The 16,459-nt window shown below is 38.5% G+C and overlaps 1 protein-coding gene across 2 annotated transcripts in view; it reads left to right on the top strand.

Annotated features, from left to right (window-relative positions):
* Positions 1-16,459, top strand: part of NRG3 (neuregulin 3) — a 390,074-nt gene that overhangs the window by 18,818 nt on the left and 354,797 nt on the right. The gene's annotated exons all lie outside the window — the stretch shown is intronic.

Below are 16,459 nucleotides of genomic sequence, written 5' to 3' on the forward strand. Positions count from 1 at the left end.
CAGCACACTCGGTGTCTGAGAAAGGGTCATTCTTCACAGAAAGGGTCATTGGGAACTGGAACAGGCTGCCCAGGGAGGTGGTTGATTCACCTTCCCTGGAGGTGTTTAAGGCACGGGTGGACGAGGTGCTAAGGGGCATGGTTTAGTGTTTGATAGGAATGGTTGGACTTGATGATCTGGTGCGTCTCTTCCAACCTGGTTATTCCGTGATTCTGTGAGAGACCTGCTACCTAAAAGTATGTGATGTGTAATAACTAGAACATGGAAGTCCAGCTTCTTAGCAGGAAGAGAGCGATATGTCGGTGATACCACAGCTCACCGGCGCTGGCCACTCATCAGTTCAGAATACTTGTTAGTTTCAGTCTCCTGCACTGGAAATATTTGTGAATAAGCACGTTGAGCCAGATTTGTTCAATGTTTGTAATGCTGACCTAGCAAATTGAAGCAGAAACTTCTGTTAAATCTTATGAGTATAGCACCAAACTGAAAAGCCTGCAGAATACAGGCAAGATGAACAAATGTTCTTCTTAGGCAGCAAGATTCAGTCTAGCCAGGAGAAGCCCTCCATTCAGCATGGTTTGATTTCTTCTTGGAGAATGACTCATCCTTGAAGGTGTTCAGGGCTGGGTTGGATGAGGTTTGAGCAACCTGATCCAGTAGTAGGTGTCCCTGTCCATGGCTGGGGGGTTGGAACTGGATGATTTTTAAGGTCCCTTCTGACCCAAACCATTCTATGATTCTAAGAGAATGCAGGTTAGTCTGGAGGGCTGTAAGAGCTGGGCACAGGGCATGGCCTTGATTTCTGTTTCTTATTTTGTCATTGTTAAGGTGTTCTGTTTTTAAGATAGCTGAGGAAGGAACTTGTGTTGTGGCTGAAATTTTTGGTAGCCAAAGATTCTTCCAGAGAACAAAGATGAACGGTGTAGAGGAAGTGAGAACGTTGTGCAAGAGTGGAGGCTCTTGCTCTGAGTGGACAGTCACTCTGGTGTAAAATTTCAGCTTCCCAACTGCTTTACCTCCTGGCGCTCTGGAGGTTTAGAAGATCTGGGAATGAGGCAGCTCTTTCATGCCCAGTGTTTAGTGCATTTGCAGGCAGAACAGTGATGGTCTTCCTCTGCTCTTGATGCCCTTTTTAAAATCCAAGTCAGCAAAGACCCTTGTGTGGCTCCTGCTGATGAACGGTTGTGTACTGTAACTTGTCTTTCTGCTTTCCTGGGAAGAGCCCAGCCTTGCTGTTGCTAATGCAGGTCGGAAGCAGCAAACTTGATGTTCTTTCGTACTGCACTCCCTCGATATTGGTCATTACCAGAGATTAGTTTCAGGTCATTAGCCTGGCAATAGCCAAACATCCCATCTCTTCAGATTTCCTGTCACTTCAGTAATGTGGTAGGTTCGACCTGTCTCCTGAGGAATACTGTTTCTGGAGTTGAGCTGGTTTTCTTATTTGCCTTGTCAGTGCTGGTAATAGCTCCACAATTTCATCTCTTCCCTTTTAGCAATTGTCAGTCCTACACTGATCACTTTTAAGATTATCTAATTGTATATGCAAAACATACCACTTATTACAGGGCTTAATTTCGTTATATACGCATGTAAGTCCATCATGACTACTACCATTATAAGGCTTTAATTTGAATTTTTAATAAAGACTTTGATCCTGAAAATAATTACAAGCATTCAATTATAATTGTGTATTATCTATGTATATTATGTATGTATGTTATGCAGAGAGCTTACTCACATGCAAGTTACTGATGTGCGAGTACTTGCATAATGAAGTCCTTATTTTCCGAACTTTAGGAAACGCAGTGGTATTACCATATACGCAGTAACATATTTCAAGGGTATCTAGTTTTCTTTCATTAGTAGCCTTAGCCAGAGAAGGGAAATGTTTATCATCCTAAGTGTGCGTAAATGATTTTGGTGTTGTGGCATAACCCATCCCTTTCAACTAATGTTTGTAAAATGGACTAATGGATTGCTAATGTAGATGCATGCACACACAGTTTGCTTTTTTCATTACTGAAGTGTAGCCTCTGCTGACAGAACATAACGATTATATTTTAACTGTGTGCAAACCAGGATCTAGTGACTGAGGAATGCAGAACCTAAGATAAACTTCTGGAAATATAGTTCAGCAATACTAAATTTTTCCTCATTGCAAATTAAAAACATTCTCTTGAAGTATATCTGAGCTTTTATGAAAGTGTAAACTATAAGTAGTAAAACTACCCTGTGTAGTTGGTTAGTTGTTTTTTTTGGGGTTTTTTTGCTCTTCTCTTTTCATTATTTTTTTAATATTGGAATAAAAATAAGGCTGAGAGAATTCTTTGGGAATCCAAAAGTCTTTTGACCTAGGGCATGCATTTGCATTTGGGGAGTATCTAAGAATATTTATATGATTATAGCTCAGCTCTCAAAACATGGGAAGGTGCTTCTAGAATTCTTTAGTTAGTGTTTTACGCAAAGTACTGCAGCTGCCTTAAATTACACAGAAGACCCTCATTCTGCTGTGCTACCATTAATCTGAGTTGCTGATCAGTGAACTAGAAGTGATTATGATAATTTTGTTTGATACGTAAAAACACAGTGTAGTCAATGTTACAGGGTGAACACAGTGTGCTTGGAAGTTTAGTATATGGATATACGTGTGTGAAATTGAAAGTAGTTATGATCAAATGGAGTGGGAGGTAATAGTGAAACCTAAGAATACCAGTTATAATTGGGAACTGTGCAAGCCTGATTCATTAGATGCCAAAGAATACAACTCATTAATGAAAGACAGTACAACTCAAAATAAAAAGAGAACTTCTTTAGATTAAAAAGGTGTGATTAAAAAGCAAAGTTAATCAACAAGGGAGGAATAAGGATGAACGATGAAAAGATAAAAATGGAAAAGCTGAGAGTGTAGCATGTTAGGAAATGGGCAAGTGCTAAATGATATCAGAATGTAACTAAAAAAGAATAAATATGAATTATTGTAGTTTTTATTACAAACTGTTGGCAGCAATGAAGTTCTGAAAATGACATAGGTCTAATCATAGCTAGATTTGGGAAATAACAAAGGAAGCAAGGTTAAAAATATAATTGTTCAAAAATAGTTTAGAAGAAGAGAGAAACTGTATGTCATAGAGAAATGCTCTTGATTTTTTTCAAGTAACTAACAAATGTGTTGAATAATTTGGTATAAAGTTGAAAACTTTTGAACTACAGGTCTAGGTAGACCTCAACACAAAAGAATGTTCCATCTCTGGATAGGGAACTTTCTGAATGTCTCGTGCAGATTTTTAATCGATTGAGGTATCTTACATAGGTTCAAAAAGTCTTCTGAATGACTACTAACATTGAAAAACGATAAATGTGATGACAAGGATAGGTATAGGTGAGAGAAAGTGACAACCGTTCTGACAAAACTATGGTAAAGCTGATGTGGGAAACAGCTGGCAGTTAACTAGCAGTGATCTGATTGTTGTAATGAGGAGAATAACGCAATTTATAATACTCTGATAGAATCTCAAGTGCAGATGATTTATACTTTGCCTTTCATTCAGTTTCACCTCACTGCATTGCAGAAAAAGAGAGATGGTGCTTTTGGGTGAAGAAGTGGTATACAAAATCAGTGTATGTATGTATCGCATATAATCTTGTTAAATAGACCAAAAAATAAAAACCAGAACAAAGGATCTCTTGAAGGCCTTGGGGGAACAGGCTCAGCATGGTGCCTGCTCTGGTATATGAAAGAAGGTCCTTGTACCTAATAAAGGGATTAGAGATGTTCATGGATGTTATATTTGCGTGTTTGAATTCTTCTCACGTACGGATGTCCTCCAGGTCTGGATCTTGACCTCTTTGCACATTTTCAGTTGTGATCCCACTCAGACCTACTTAGCTAATGAGGTATAAGATCATTGCCTGTGGTGGAAAGACTGTGGCACAACAGAATTCACAGTAATGTTGTTTCACACTTGAGTAGAAGTAGCAGTGAAGGAGTTGCCAAATATGCTGGGCTTTGCAATTAATTTTTTAGTTATGCGTTGAAAATGCATCTGTCTTTTTTGTTCTTCACTACTCTATCACTGTATGATCTATCAAATAAAGGAGAATAAAAGTATGTTTTTTCAGGTGTAATGAAAAAATATTACTCTGCATGTTGCACTTGACTATTTTGCAGATGACTGTAACTGTAATGGCTAAAGATTTTTAGTTGTGCTTAGCGTTAAGTTGAAGTTTCTTAACGAAAAGCTTACCCAACATTTTTAATGCCATTTTTTCCTTATCTTGAGGCAGTGTGTGTGTCATATGATATCAAAAGAATCTACAGGATAGCTTTTAGAGTAAAAGCTGTATTGGTACCTGGGAAAGTTAATATGAATTGTGCTGGTACTTTTAAAATGCTTTTTCTGTATATAAAATAATGTCTCCTTAGGAAGGAGTTGGCTCTTTTCTTATAGTTCATTGCATGTGTTTCTGCTGGTTCTTACCATTGGGACATACATCTTGTCATTGATTATTCTTAATTTTTATTTTTGATGCTAAATGGCATGGACAAAATCAAATCCATGTCCTTTCAGCGAAAGGAAGTACAGACAACCTGTGCAACATCATCTTTAGTTCTTTATTATTGCTTGAAACTGTGTTTTGTTGGTAAAGAATAAACACGTTATCCTTGTACTGCACTAAGCAGACCCTTCTGTTTCTTAACGTAGATTCTTTTAACAGCGATGAATTGATAACAGAAGCGAGGAGCACGTTGCTTCAGCTGGAAGTGTGGTCTGTGTGCTGTTCATATGTCAGTTCCTTTCAGTTGTACCACAGGAGTACTTTATAAGTGTGTGCTGCTCCTTTATTGAGCAGAAGTCCGTACAAATTGCACTGTGGCTGAGTGCTTAGTCCTCCTCGTGGCAATATGGGACATTGTTCTGTGCTGTGTCCCTGCTGGATGCGTGAGTGAAAAATGTTGGGCAAGTGTGTGTAATTTTAGACAAGACAGTTGAAATTTAACTGCCTCTAATTGAAAACTACATTTTATGTACCCAAGACGGGATTACATAAATCAGTAATAATTGAAACAGTATTGCAGTCAGTCTGTGTAGAATATTCTAGAGGAAATACAGGTAGCTGGAACTTCCTCACTGTTGAGCATGCCTCAGTCTGATACACACATAATTACAATTTCTCACCTCGTTGAAATTTTGCAGGGCTTCCTTGTGTGTCAGTGATAATGCTGAGTTCTTCAAGTTGGAATGAACAATTGACATGTTTCAGTTTACCAGAATGAGTCATTTACCAGTTAGCACCTGAAAACTACCAGTCTCTGGGGAAATGTTAAGTAATAATTAATAGTTTTCATGTAATTAACAGAAAATACTACAAAACCTGTCACTTAGTAGTTGCCAAAGTGAGTCCAGCAGGATGTGTCGCTGTGGGACGCGGCAGCAGTGAGTAACTGGGGCTAGTAGCAGATTACTGGTTTAACTTGATTCAGAAATACCACTTTGCTCATCACTTCTAAGTGCCCTTTTGGGCTCTATTTGCTCAACAGAACCTGTCTTTCAAATACCAGTGCTGATGCTTAGAGGGCAGACCTCTGGCCTGCCTTGTCAAGAGCAGCGATTCAACCCGAGGGTTGAATCAGCCGTGCCTCATCCTAATTGACATGAGAGCAGCCAATTGCAGAAATCTGGCATAACACATGGATGACTTTGTTCTTGTGCTTTTAGTTTGCCTTTTCCCCCCAGATATGTTTAATACTAATTTAATGATTTGCGCTGGATTCCTCCCATAGTAGTATACTCTCACATAGGAATTGCTTACAGTCCTTCTCTAGAGCGTCTTTAAACAGAATACTTCATTTTTTAGATCATTGATTTCTCTGACGCATCAACCTAAGAATGATTTTCAGCTAAAGTTTGAGATGGAGTCATTGCCAAGTGTTGTGTTTGTTACCTGCACTGGGAAGTAGGGTATTACTGGGAGCTCTGCAGAAGCAACAGGTTTGGTCCTGCTGGTGATGGGTGGAAACAGCATTTAATGAGCAGCCCAAGCACTGAGGCTGGGTGGAGTTGGGAAGCCTTAGCCAGGGTCCTCAAGGTTATAAAAGGTTATAACGACTCTGTTGTGTTATACAAATTAGGAAGTTGGCTGTTGAAGGTGGGCAAAGGTTAAACAATTTATAAGAGCAGAAGGAACCCAAATAAAGCGGCTTCACTTGGATCACATTGATCGTTGTGTGTTGTCCCATTTCTTCTGTCGTCACATGCTGGGCAGTTTTTTAGCCTGAATAAGGAATGTGGGGAAACCTCTAACTGGAATCTTGTCTTCTGTCTGGAGAGTGATATGTAAAAAACCTAAGTTACTCCAACTGTGGTTTCACGCTAGGGGTAGTGGTGGAGGAGTCATGCTTATATGTACAGGTATGTGTGATGGGATATATATGATACATAATAGGTAAAATAAAATTATTAGGCATTGGACTTCCACATTTTTGGTATTCTACCTTTCCTGGTGTGTGCTTCACTTGAGGCTTACAGGCAAGGTGCAGAACTCCTATAAAATCTTCAGTATTGCTGTATCTTAAAGGATTCTCTGCCTTTCCATTGGTCTTTGAGCCACAGCTTTCTTGCATTTGTCATTTATCGGGTGGTCCATTAGGTCTGTTTCCATCTAAGACCAGTGCTATTACACATGCATTTTACGGATGGAGAAACTGAGTCACAGTTGAGTTAACATCTGGAGGGTAATCGGTATGTAGAGCACAGAACCTGTTTTGTTTACAAAACCGCAAATGCAAATTGGTTTTCTTTGATAGATTTTGGAGCAGTATGAGCTGGACAAACTTATCCTCCTGTCATTGGTGAGAAATGTATCTTTGACTGCTCTGTGCCTTCTGCTTCTGTCTGATCTTACCTGTGTAAGGAAGCTGCTAGGCTCTTGAGTGTCAACCGAGCACAGAGATGGGGGTGAATGTGGCTGGGGACACAGCAGACACATTGCTCTCCAGAACCCCAACTCGGGGCTTGGGTTCTTCAGAAATACTTGAATTCTATAATAACCAGCAGAACTTGAGTCAAAACATCTGTGGGTTAATATATGACAGCATTACAAACTTTGGTATCTGCCCTAAGGATTTAAGCTCCAAGTTTCTGCAAATGGATAATAATTTAATGAAAGCAAAGATAATATATTTCAGTGGGAATTTCTAAATGAATAATGTCCTTGAAGCCCAGAGCAAATTAAGAAAAATAATACAAAGTTCTGATGTTTGAATATATGCTGTTGTCAGGAGAGCTACTTGTAGTTTGTTTTTCCTTGTTCTCGTGCTTTCTTGCCATCCATAGCCTGTTTTAATATTAAGGGGAAAAATAAAGGACATTAGCACTTCAAATTTAGTTTATACTCATTTAAAGCACCAGCACCTTGGAAGATCATAGCATCATTTAGCAAAGTTTGTTGGCACTGAATGAACATTACTTCCAGTGATCTTATAACTTCATTTAACATAAAGTATAGTATACAGCTCTTACAGCCCTCCAGACTAACCCGCATTCTCTTAGAATCATGGAATGGTTTGGGTTAGAAGGGACCTTAAAGATCATTCAGCTCCAACCCCTCTGCCACGGGCTGGGACACCTTCCACCAGAGCAGGCTGCGCAAAGCCCCATCAAACCTGGCCTTGAACACCTCGAGAGATGGGGCAGCCACAGCTTCCCTGGGCAACCTGTGCCAGTGCCTCATCACCCTCATTGTGAAGAAATTCCTCCTTAAATCTAGTCTAAATCTGTCTCTCTCCGATTTGTAGCCATTTCGCCTAGTCCTAACACTACATGCCTTTATGAAAAGCATAGAAGTATAATTTAACATATATTATTTAACATAACATAAGCAGGCATGGTGGTGTTGAGCTGACAGTTGGACTTAGGATTTAGAGGTCTTTTCCAACCTTAATGATACTATGATTTTATTCTATAGTTTATGCAAGTGCACATGAATCTGCAAGTCTGTTGTCCAGAAGGTAACTTGGGCATTGCTTTCAGTCTGTTCTGCAGTAGTTTGCTGCTGCTGCTAGTCATTACTGTATCTAGCACCGATGTAAGTGTTAGGAAATGCTGCTGTGGGGCTTTGAGGAGAGATAACAGTTACTGTTGCAATACCTAGTATAAGCATCTCATTTCCAGTATCAGGATGTGTAATAATAGTTGTTCAAGGTAATTATTGTACAATCTATGGTCTGAAGCCACTGTTTTTAGGGCTTTTTCTGTCAAAGAACTAATACGAAGCTCATTTTTCATCGAATCCTTTTCAGTGTATAAAGCAAGACTTGTCTGTGCACACTTTATATAAACATTATTTTCTCATAACATTTAATTCTCTGAACATTAAAACAGAATTTTCGGCGAATTTAACACACATAAAAATAAGATGTATCATGAACTTTGATAGCAAAGAAAATTCTTTGTGATTTTCCCTCTTGAATATTTGGTTTTACATAAAAAATGACTATTGTGAAGATAATGAACAGAAAGTTAGGTTACTGAACAGTGGAAAAAAGGGGACACCAGCCGTATCCAGGGTCATTATTGTACACACTTAGCGAGTAATACGGTTCTCTTCTGAAACAGCAAAACAGGTGTCACGTTCTTTTTGGCCTCCCATATGGGGTGTTACCTTGTTTATGAAGTAAACAAACAAACAAAGGAAATACTTTTGAATTTCAAGGTTAAAGCTGAAGGCTTTCTTAGCTCACTAAGGAGCATGACATATATGGAAATATTATTGAATAAGACAGCAGAGGCAGAGCTAATGTGTGACACATTTTTAAAGGTAAAGATTTTACATATTCAGAAAACCTCTTTACTTGAATACGTATTCAGATGCTTACTGAGTTAAAGAGGTAAAAAAGCTGCAGAATAACCTAGCTGAAATGCAGGTAAGAGCAGCCTGTTCTCTGCACTTTTTTTTGGAGACCTTGTAGAATATATAGGGCACCACTCTGTGACTGATGTGAGGAACTAGAGGGATAGACGTAGTGCTGCTTTGCCAGGAGACAAGGAATCTGCTCAGAATTAAGAAGGAATATCTCTGTAGCTCTATGTCCTGTGTTAGGAATGTGGTATTGAGGGCTTTAGAATATTAAAGCAAAGATGTGTTATTTGAAGAGATTAGAAACTGAGAAAAGAAATTAATCCATAGTAGCACTCACGTAGATTTAGTGAAATCCAGCTTTATGTTTGCCTGTGTCTTGTATCCCCTGATTTACATTCAGCGAAGACTCCAAGAAGACTGAAATACCCTGTTCCATGTTGCCTGTTTTCATTATTCCGTTCTGATTCATCTGGTGCTCAGAACTATTTTACAGGGCTCCTGAGATTTTAATTTTACTTGAAAATCTAGGCCTTGTTTCTTCTTGTTTTTCCATCTTTGGTGTTTTCCCCCTTATTTCTGGAGTCAGTTGTTATCATGGTAACGATAGTCAAGCAAATGATTCCCCCCCCCTTTCAAATACCTACAGAATACTTAAGCAGGTTGAGGGTTATGAACTTTAAATAAGGTTAGCACATGAATATTAACACTTCATCAAGTGGTATAAAACCCCATGAAAAGTTGGAGAATCTGATGAATTGCTATTAGGGAAGGCAACTCTGGTGAAAAAAAAACCCAACTAGATTAACAAAATTCCATTAAAAATATGAAATTTTAATGATGTTCTACTCTCTAATCTAGAGAGATCTAGAAATTCATCCTGTCATTTATTCATGCTGGATCAAAACATGTAATTTTTCCAAGCAGTGCTATAAAAGTTTTCCAAAGACAACCAAATCACTTAGCCTGTAAATTCTAGTAACGTTTGGGAAACTTGCATTTTTAAGTACAAGAATACTTCTGGTATCAATCAGGCCCCAATTACAAAGGTTGGAAAGTTGCTTTTAGCCATATTATCTGTAGTCTTGAGTTAAATATTTCATGTGCTGGAAGTTGTCTAAATGTATAAGAAGTTACTCACTGAAGTTCATGAAAGCCTACTTTTGAGTCATCTTAAATAAACCTGGAGATGTTATCTTATTCCGGTTTAAAGGAAGACACTCTTACGACGATTGGTGAGTATCCATCCCTGAGGTGTTTATTTTTTTTATGCAACTCTGAGAAAACGGTAGCTGTCTTCAATAGTATGCAGGAAAATTTTGTTTGATATTGACTCATTTCAATTGTGTGCTAATGAAGTTGTTCTATGTGCCATTATTTAAAGAATATTGCTAGTAATTTCGTTCTTTCAGTTACATTTATTTTCTTCATGTGTTTCTAAAAAGAAAAGCTTTTTAAAAAAATGTTCTTTTCTGGCTTTTAATCCATTTCTTTGCATGTGAGATTACTCTGACTCCTTGCTAGTCCCAGAAGTTTAAGGGAACTGTTCTGTCTTTCTGTCTCCTTCAGACTACCTGGTGATCAAGTCCCTGAGCAACCTCATCTAATTAAACCTTCTCTTAGTCAGGGCTTGGACTGGATGACCTCAAGGGAGGCCTCTTCTAATCGGAACTGCTTTATCATTCTATCAAATGGGAAACATTGATTCCGTAGTGCAGTAAAACCTTTTATGAGCTGGTAGCCTTAAAGGGGGGATTATGGATTGGTCATTCATGATTTGTGAATGGCTACTCTAGATCATCGTTACAGCCTGGTAGGGGCTTGAATTCTCAGCAAGCATGGGCACAAATCAGCATCTTCAAGATGTTGGAGCAAAACAGTATTTTCTGTTAGGATTTTTTTAACAGCTATTGGCACATATATTTATTTTGAGTCTGCTTTAGCAGTGATCTTATCTCTGTGAGTGATTACAAGTGTAGAAATACACAGCTTGCTGAAGTAATTAATAGTGTGAAGTGGTTTGTAATTTCAAATAACTGTAATATTTATTTTCAATTACTTCTTTAACACATCACATGTTTCTGCTGAGATGTAATGGATTTAGGATATCAGTTCTTGAGCTCCAGGGGGAAAGCACTGTTTTCCCTGACAGTGCGTAATGGCACTTCATTTTGACATGGCACTAACACATATATGTATGCAAATATGTATTTTTCTTTTTTAATGACAGGTAAACATTTTCAAATAGTATTTTAGCTTTTGAACGGAGCAAATTAATAATGCCCTTTCAGCAGGTGTTTGCCTCTATTTATCCCATTGGTCATCAAAAACCCCTAGTCAGTAAGATACTTTTGTTTCTTAGTGGTTCGCTGTGCTGTCATACAGAGTTGTTCTGAGTTCTATAATGTTTTCTAAACTTGAGAGTGTAAAACGGGAAGAGGAGGGTTGTTTCCTTCTAACCTGATTCCCCTTGCAGTAAGAACGTTGTATGTAGGAGAGTTTGGCCAGAGACGGCAAGATACATCCAATGCAATTAATTTTTTATCTTGCAGTGATCTTCTGTGACATAAAATTGGGTGCTGCACCCTCGGAGGAGGGCTGGCTTCAGCCAGCTGTCAAAATGAGGATCAAAGTCTACTCACAGTATTATTTGAGCTGTTCTTGTTTCAACAGACTGTTTTTTTTCATTTTGGCAATCAAAAAGACGTGCCCTTTTGAAAAGAGAAGGTTGCCCTCAGTCTGATATCTGCAGCCTAAGTGAGGGCCATCCCTCTGAACTGAATTGAGACCTTGGTCCTCTGATACCTAGACCATGAATCCAAGGAGCTAGTGCATTTTACTCTGCTTGCCCTGCAGCATGGGGCTGCAGTCTCTGTATTTTAGTTAGTCTCTGCACCTTTCCAGGCAGTGCTGAAATTACTTGACATTTCTGTCTCTAATGTGTTTCTTCTGTAGAGCAGCAATTTTCAATCAGGCTCTGGTCTAGGGATTTGACTGTTACATACATTCTGTCCTTCTTTTGGGCTGTCTACTTTCTGAAGATGCTTTTGGCAGAATGGGCTGCTGGAGCCATTGTGAGACGTTGCATAAATTCCACAACAATAGCCTGGTGGTTGTGATTCTGAAGTGTTTATTGTTTACACACACTCCTGACAACTTTGTATATGCTTTCAAGCATAGTTTGTCTGAATTTCAAGAAATTTTATTTCTCATACTTCAGCTACGCACATATAATCAGATCTATCTGATGGAGAATGGCTCTTTAAAAAAATTGACATTTTAATCACAGTATCAAAACTAAGGGCTTCATGTGTAGTAATAAACCACAGCAACAGCTTAACTCTTCTCCTTTGAAAGAATTAAAGTCTGCTCTCTGTTATTCTGTGGTAGATAAGCTTGTAATTGTTGCACCAGAAGCAGCTTCTGCTGGGGTGAGGATGAAACCCAGAAAGGTGTAAAAGTAAATAATTTGTTTCACACTTTATTACTACATATCTATACTTTGAGAGAAAGATATCTGACTAGTCAGAGTTGGAATATTGCTCTTGGAGGCTTTTGCAATGTGTATCTACATTCTCAATTGACCTAAGAAAACCATCTTTCAAGAGTCTTCCAAAACAGAAAAAGGAACCTGTAGTAAAACTTGTGGGGGAGAAAACTTCAAACCAACAAACATCCAGAATATTCTTGCAACAGTGTCTTTGAGCATTTCCATGAAGCTTGGAATGCTTTCCAGGTGCAAACTCGAAATATGTGTTAGGAGTCTAAGTAATAAAGATTTCTATATGGTTGGACTCGATGGTCTGGTGGGTCTTTTTCAACCTGGTGATTCTATGATCTTGTGGTTTTCTTTTTTTGAATTATATTAATACTGCCGTGAAGCAAGCCTGTAACTAGGATTTATGTTTTAAAAGCCAGGGAATGTTTAATATACAATTAAACATGTCTCCCCCCTCCTCCTCTCCCCCCTGATTTCTGCATTTTAACTGTTCATTTTAATTAAATCTGCTGGTATAGGTCAGCTTTAGAAGAATATATTCCACATCAGTGGAAATCTTTCCAAAAGCAACTTGCTGGTCATAGTAATGAACTATTCTATAGTTTTAGTGGAAATTTAGTGGAAAATTTGTGCTATATTCTATTGCAGGTGAGATTTTTCCTGCTTAGTGATTCTTTCTTACTTAGTATGACTCCTCTTTATTGTCTCTCAAAAGCTGGCGCTATTCTTTTCTCTCAGGGTTTTGATGCCCTCCTGGTGAGGGACAGTCATATTTCCGCCTGTAGTCGGCTGGTGATCTTGTGTGACTCTCTGCTCCTCTTCCTCCATGCTTTCACCTGCTCCTCTCCTGAACTTCCCTGGCTGCTCTCAGTTTTCAGAGAGCAACTGCTTCTTTTTCAGGAAAGGATTTGCTCTAGGAGCTGGAGATCAAGAGGGAGAAGCTGTTTAAGTCACAAAACAAGAAGCTGGGATTGATATGTGGATTTGGCAAATGATTTTCCTTGAGAAATGCAAGATTTGCCTGCGTTTCTGATGGAGTTTGTTGGGTTTTTTATTCCTTTATGGGATGTGTGTATATTCTCATTGAATTGGTACCTGGAAATGAAGCAGATTTTCATTTCCATGTGTTGCTTCCCTAGGAGTAGCCTCCAAAACCCCAAATAATGAGTCAGTAAGTTGATGCAATCTTCTCTGGAGTTGGCTGATATTTCAGGGGCTCCATAGGCAAGCCTGGATAGGAGGTAGTAAACCAGCATGAATTCCTTATGTAAACACTTCTAATACGCTTCAAATAGCGCAGTGCTTCACTTTCTTGTGGGCCACATAACCTGCCCTGCTCAGCAGCGTTCTTCTTATATGTTAGGAGAGCCCATAGAGGGAGTCAGTTCAGAGTAATCAGCACTCTGGAAGTGCACACCCTCCCATGAAGAAGCAGGAATGGTTAAAAAATGAGATAAGGTTATAAGAAAAAATGTACTTGATCTTCCTGGGCCACAGGATGACATACACATGCTAAGCAAGTGTCTCAGAAAGCCTGAAGTATATCTTAAGGGCAATTTTGAAAATTATTCTAGTTTAGGAAATGCATTGAGAGTAGTAGATTTGAAGAATGAATCATTTATCTTTTAATTCTTAAAACTGGATTAAATGAGTGAATTTAAGAGAATGCTATTTCATTCTTTATGTACATTGAATAAAATACAAGGGAGAGCTCTTATTTATAAATTTTTAATGTGAATACCAGAAAAGCTAAGAGCTTTTCTATTTAAACCTTTGAATCCATTTATAGTATTTTACAATAAAATATATATGCATTCATCGTTCTCACATTCACCAAAGTTGAACTATTCTTGTTTTAGATGAAAGCTATTTTCTTTTATTCCCTGATACATTAATATTTCATGTACTTACAAAGTTGTTACTTAATTTTGTTAAGAGACTTCTGTCGTCAGCCTGAAGTATGACATGGAAGTCTCTGGGTAAAAAGCAATGTATTCAGTGTTCATCATTCATCCTGCATTAATTTTTTGTGTATATGAAATGTATCAATGGGAGTTCATCATTAATGATGGAGCTTGGATCTTATTCCTTGCTGAGGTATTTTTTGTTGTTTCAAACAGAGCTCTAAAAATTTTAACAGCGATAACTTTAAAATATTGTGGTGTTTAAGGTCTTGTTTAAATGAGAGGGAGCCTTAAGAAATAATTTGAAACTGCTATGGATATTTATAAAGGAGTTTTCTTTGAAAAGGATTTTTAATTGTTTCCTGTGCAATTAAAATACAAAGAAAAATTATTTAGTTTTTAAAATGATATTTAGTCAGGCCATAAGAAATCTTTTTGTATCGTATTTATTTGTACACATCTGAATTATCAAAAATGACAATTTTTAGAGGTCTGGTTACAGATGAATGAAAACAAACCTTTTCAATGAAGTTTTATTTCCATGCCCCAATAGCTGAAATGTAGATAAGTAGATATCACAAGAAACTAGAAGAGGGGAGCAAATATCAAATCAGGCACGAATCAACACTGGCAACAGAGAACACTGGAGTAAGGATACTAAACCACCCTCCCCATCAATTTCTATTTCTTATTTTCTCCAATTCAGAGTGAAGAGAGTTGTTGAGGAAGCCTCATGTTGCTGCTTTCTGCTCATTGGAGGGACTGAAGGGCTCTGACTTTATTACTGTCTGTGCAGCAGGTTGTATGAGTTGCAGCACTACAATAATAATTGTGTCACAGACGGAGACCAACAGCTTCCTAAACTAGGGTTGTGATCTGTGTCTGTTTACCTGCTGAAAGCTCGGACAATAAACATATGGAGGTATGCTGAGTGTATCTGCTATAAAAGTAGCAGCTTTTCTGGTTAATCAATTGAAAAAGTGAATTCAGAACCCTAAAATATTATTTCTGTGAGACTTTATTAACAATTCTAATTCATGTAGTGAAAACGGGGATTGCCGCAACCCAGGTGTAGGACCTTGCACTTGGCCTTGCTGAACCTCATGAGGTTCTCGCAGGCCCACTTCTCCAGCCTGTCCAGGTCCCTCTGGGTGGCATCCTATCCTTATGGTGTGGCAACTACACCACTCAGCATGGTGTAACCTGCAAACTTGCTGAGGGTGTACTCAATCTCACTGTCAGTGTCATTGATGAAGATATTAAACAGCACCGGTGCCAGTATGGACCCCTGAGGGACACCACTTGTCACAGATCTCCATCTGGACTTTGAGCCATTGACCACTACTCTTTGAATAAAACCATCCAACCAGTTTCTTATCCACTGTACCATCCTCTCATCAAATCCATATCTTTAGAGAGAAAGATGTTGTGGGGGATGTGTGTCAAAGGCTTTACAGAAGTCTAGATAGATCACATCCGTTGGTTTACCCGTGTCAGTGGGACCACAATGACAAGGGGGAGGACTGGGGTGACGTCTCACTGAAACAGTTTGGAAGTGAGGAGATGAACTGGTCGCTCTGCTGTACGACTCACGGCTGGGCACCCTTCTCATATCAGCTGGTCAGTCCACAGCTTGGGAGCATTACCTTGCTTTCTTCTTGCATCCTTGAGGCAACAGATAGAAACTGCAAATTTTAACATTCATTTTAGCTCTGTACCGAGGAGATGGCATTAGCATTTGTGTACTTACTGGATTAGGCAGAATAATTTAAAGTTTTGGGAGACATGCAAAACATATGGCTAAGTTCTCCCCTGAAGCTATTTAAACTCATAATATGGCTGTTCTTGGACAAATTACCGTTGCTTAGGTATATGCGTATTGTTTTTTCAAGATGTGTAATAAGGTAAAGCTCCCCACTTTACTGGAAAGTTAAAATGGATCCATAAAGTTGAGTCTTATAAATATTCTCTCTTTTGACTGCGTAGATATTTCACCTCTTTTATACAGGTTGTAAACAGGAGAGTATAAGAATTGCCAACAAATCAAATTACAGAACATTGAAAGTGTCAGAGTGGTAGCGTTCATTATGCTCATTCACAGAATATATGAGTCATTAAAATTCTGATATTGCTGCAGAAAGACAGAGTTTGTAATGAGAATGAAAAAAAAGCCATTACTCGCATTTCTCTTTCTGGC

The sequence above is a fragment of the Phaenicophaeus curvirostris genome, chromosome 9, assembly GCF_032191515.1.
Source record: "Phaenicophaeus curvirostris isolate KB17595 chromosome 9, BPBGC_Pcur_1.0, whole genome shotgun sequence".
NCBI lineage: Eukaryota > Metazoa > Chordata > Aves > Cuculiformes > Cuculidae > Phaenicophaeus > Phaenicophaeus curvirostris.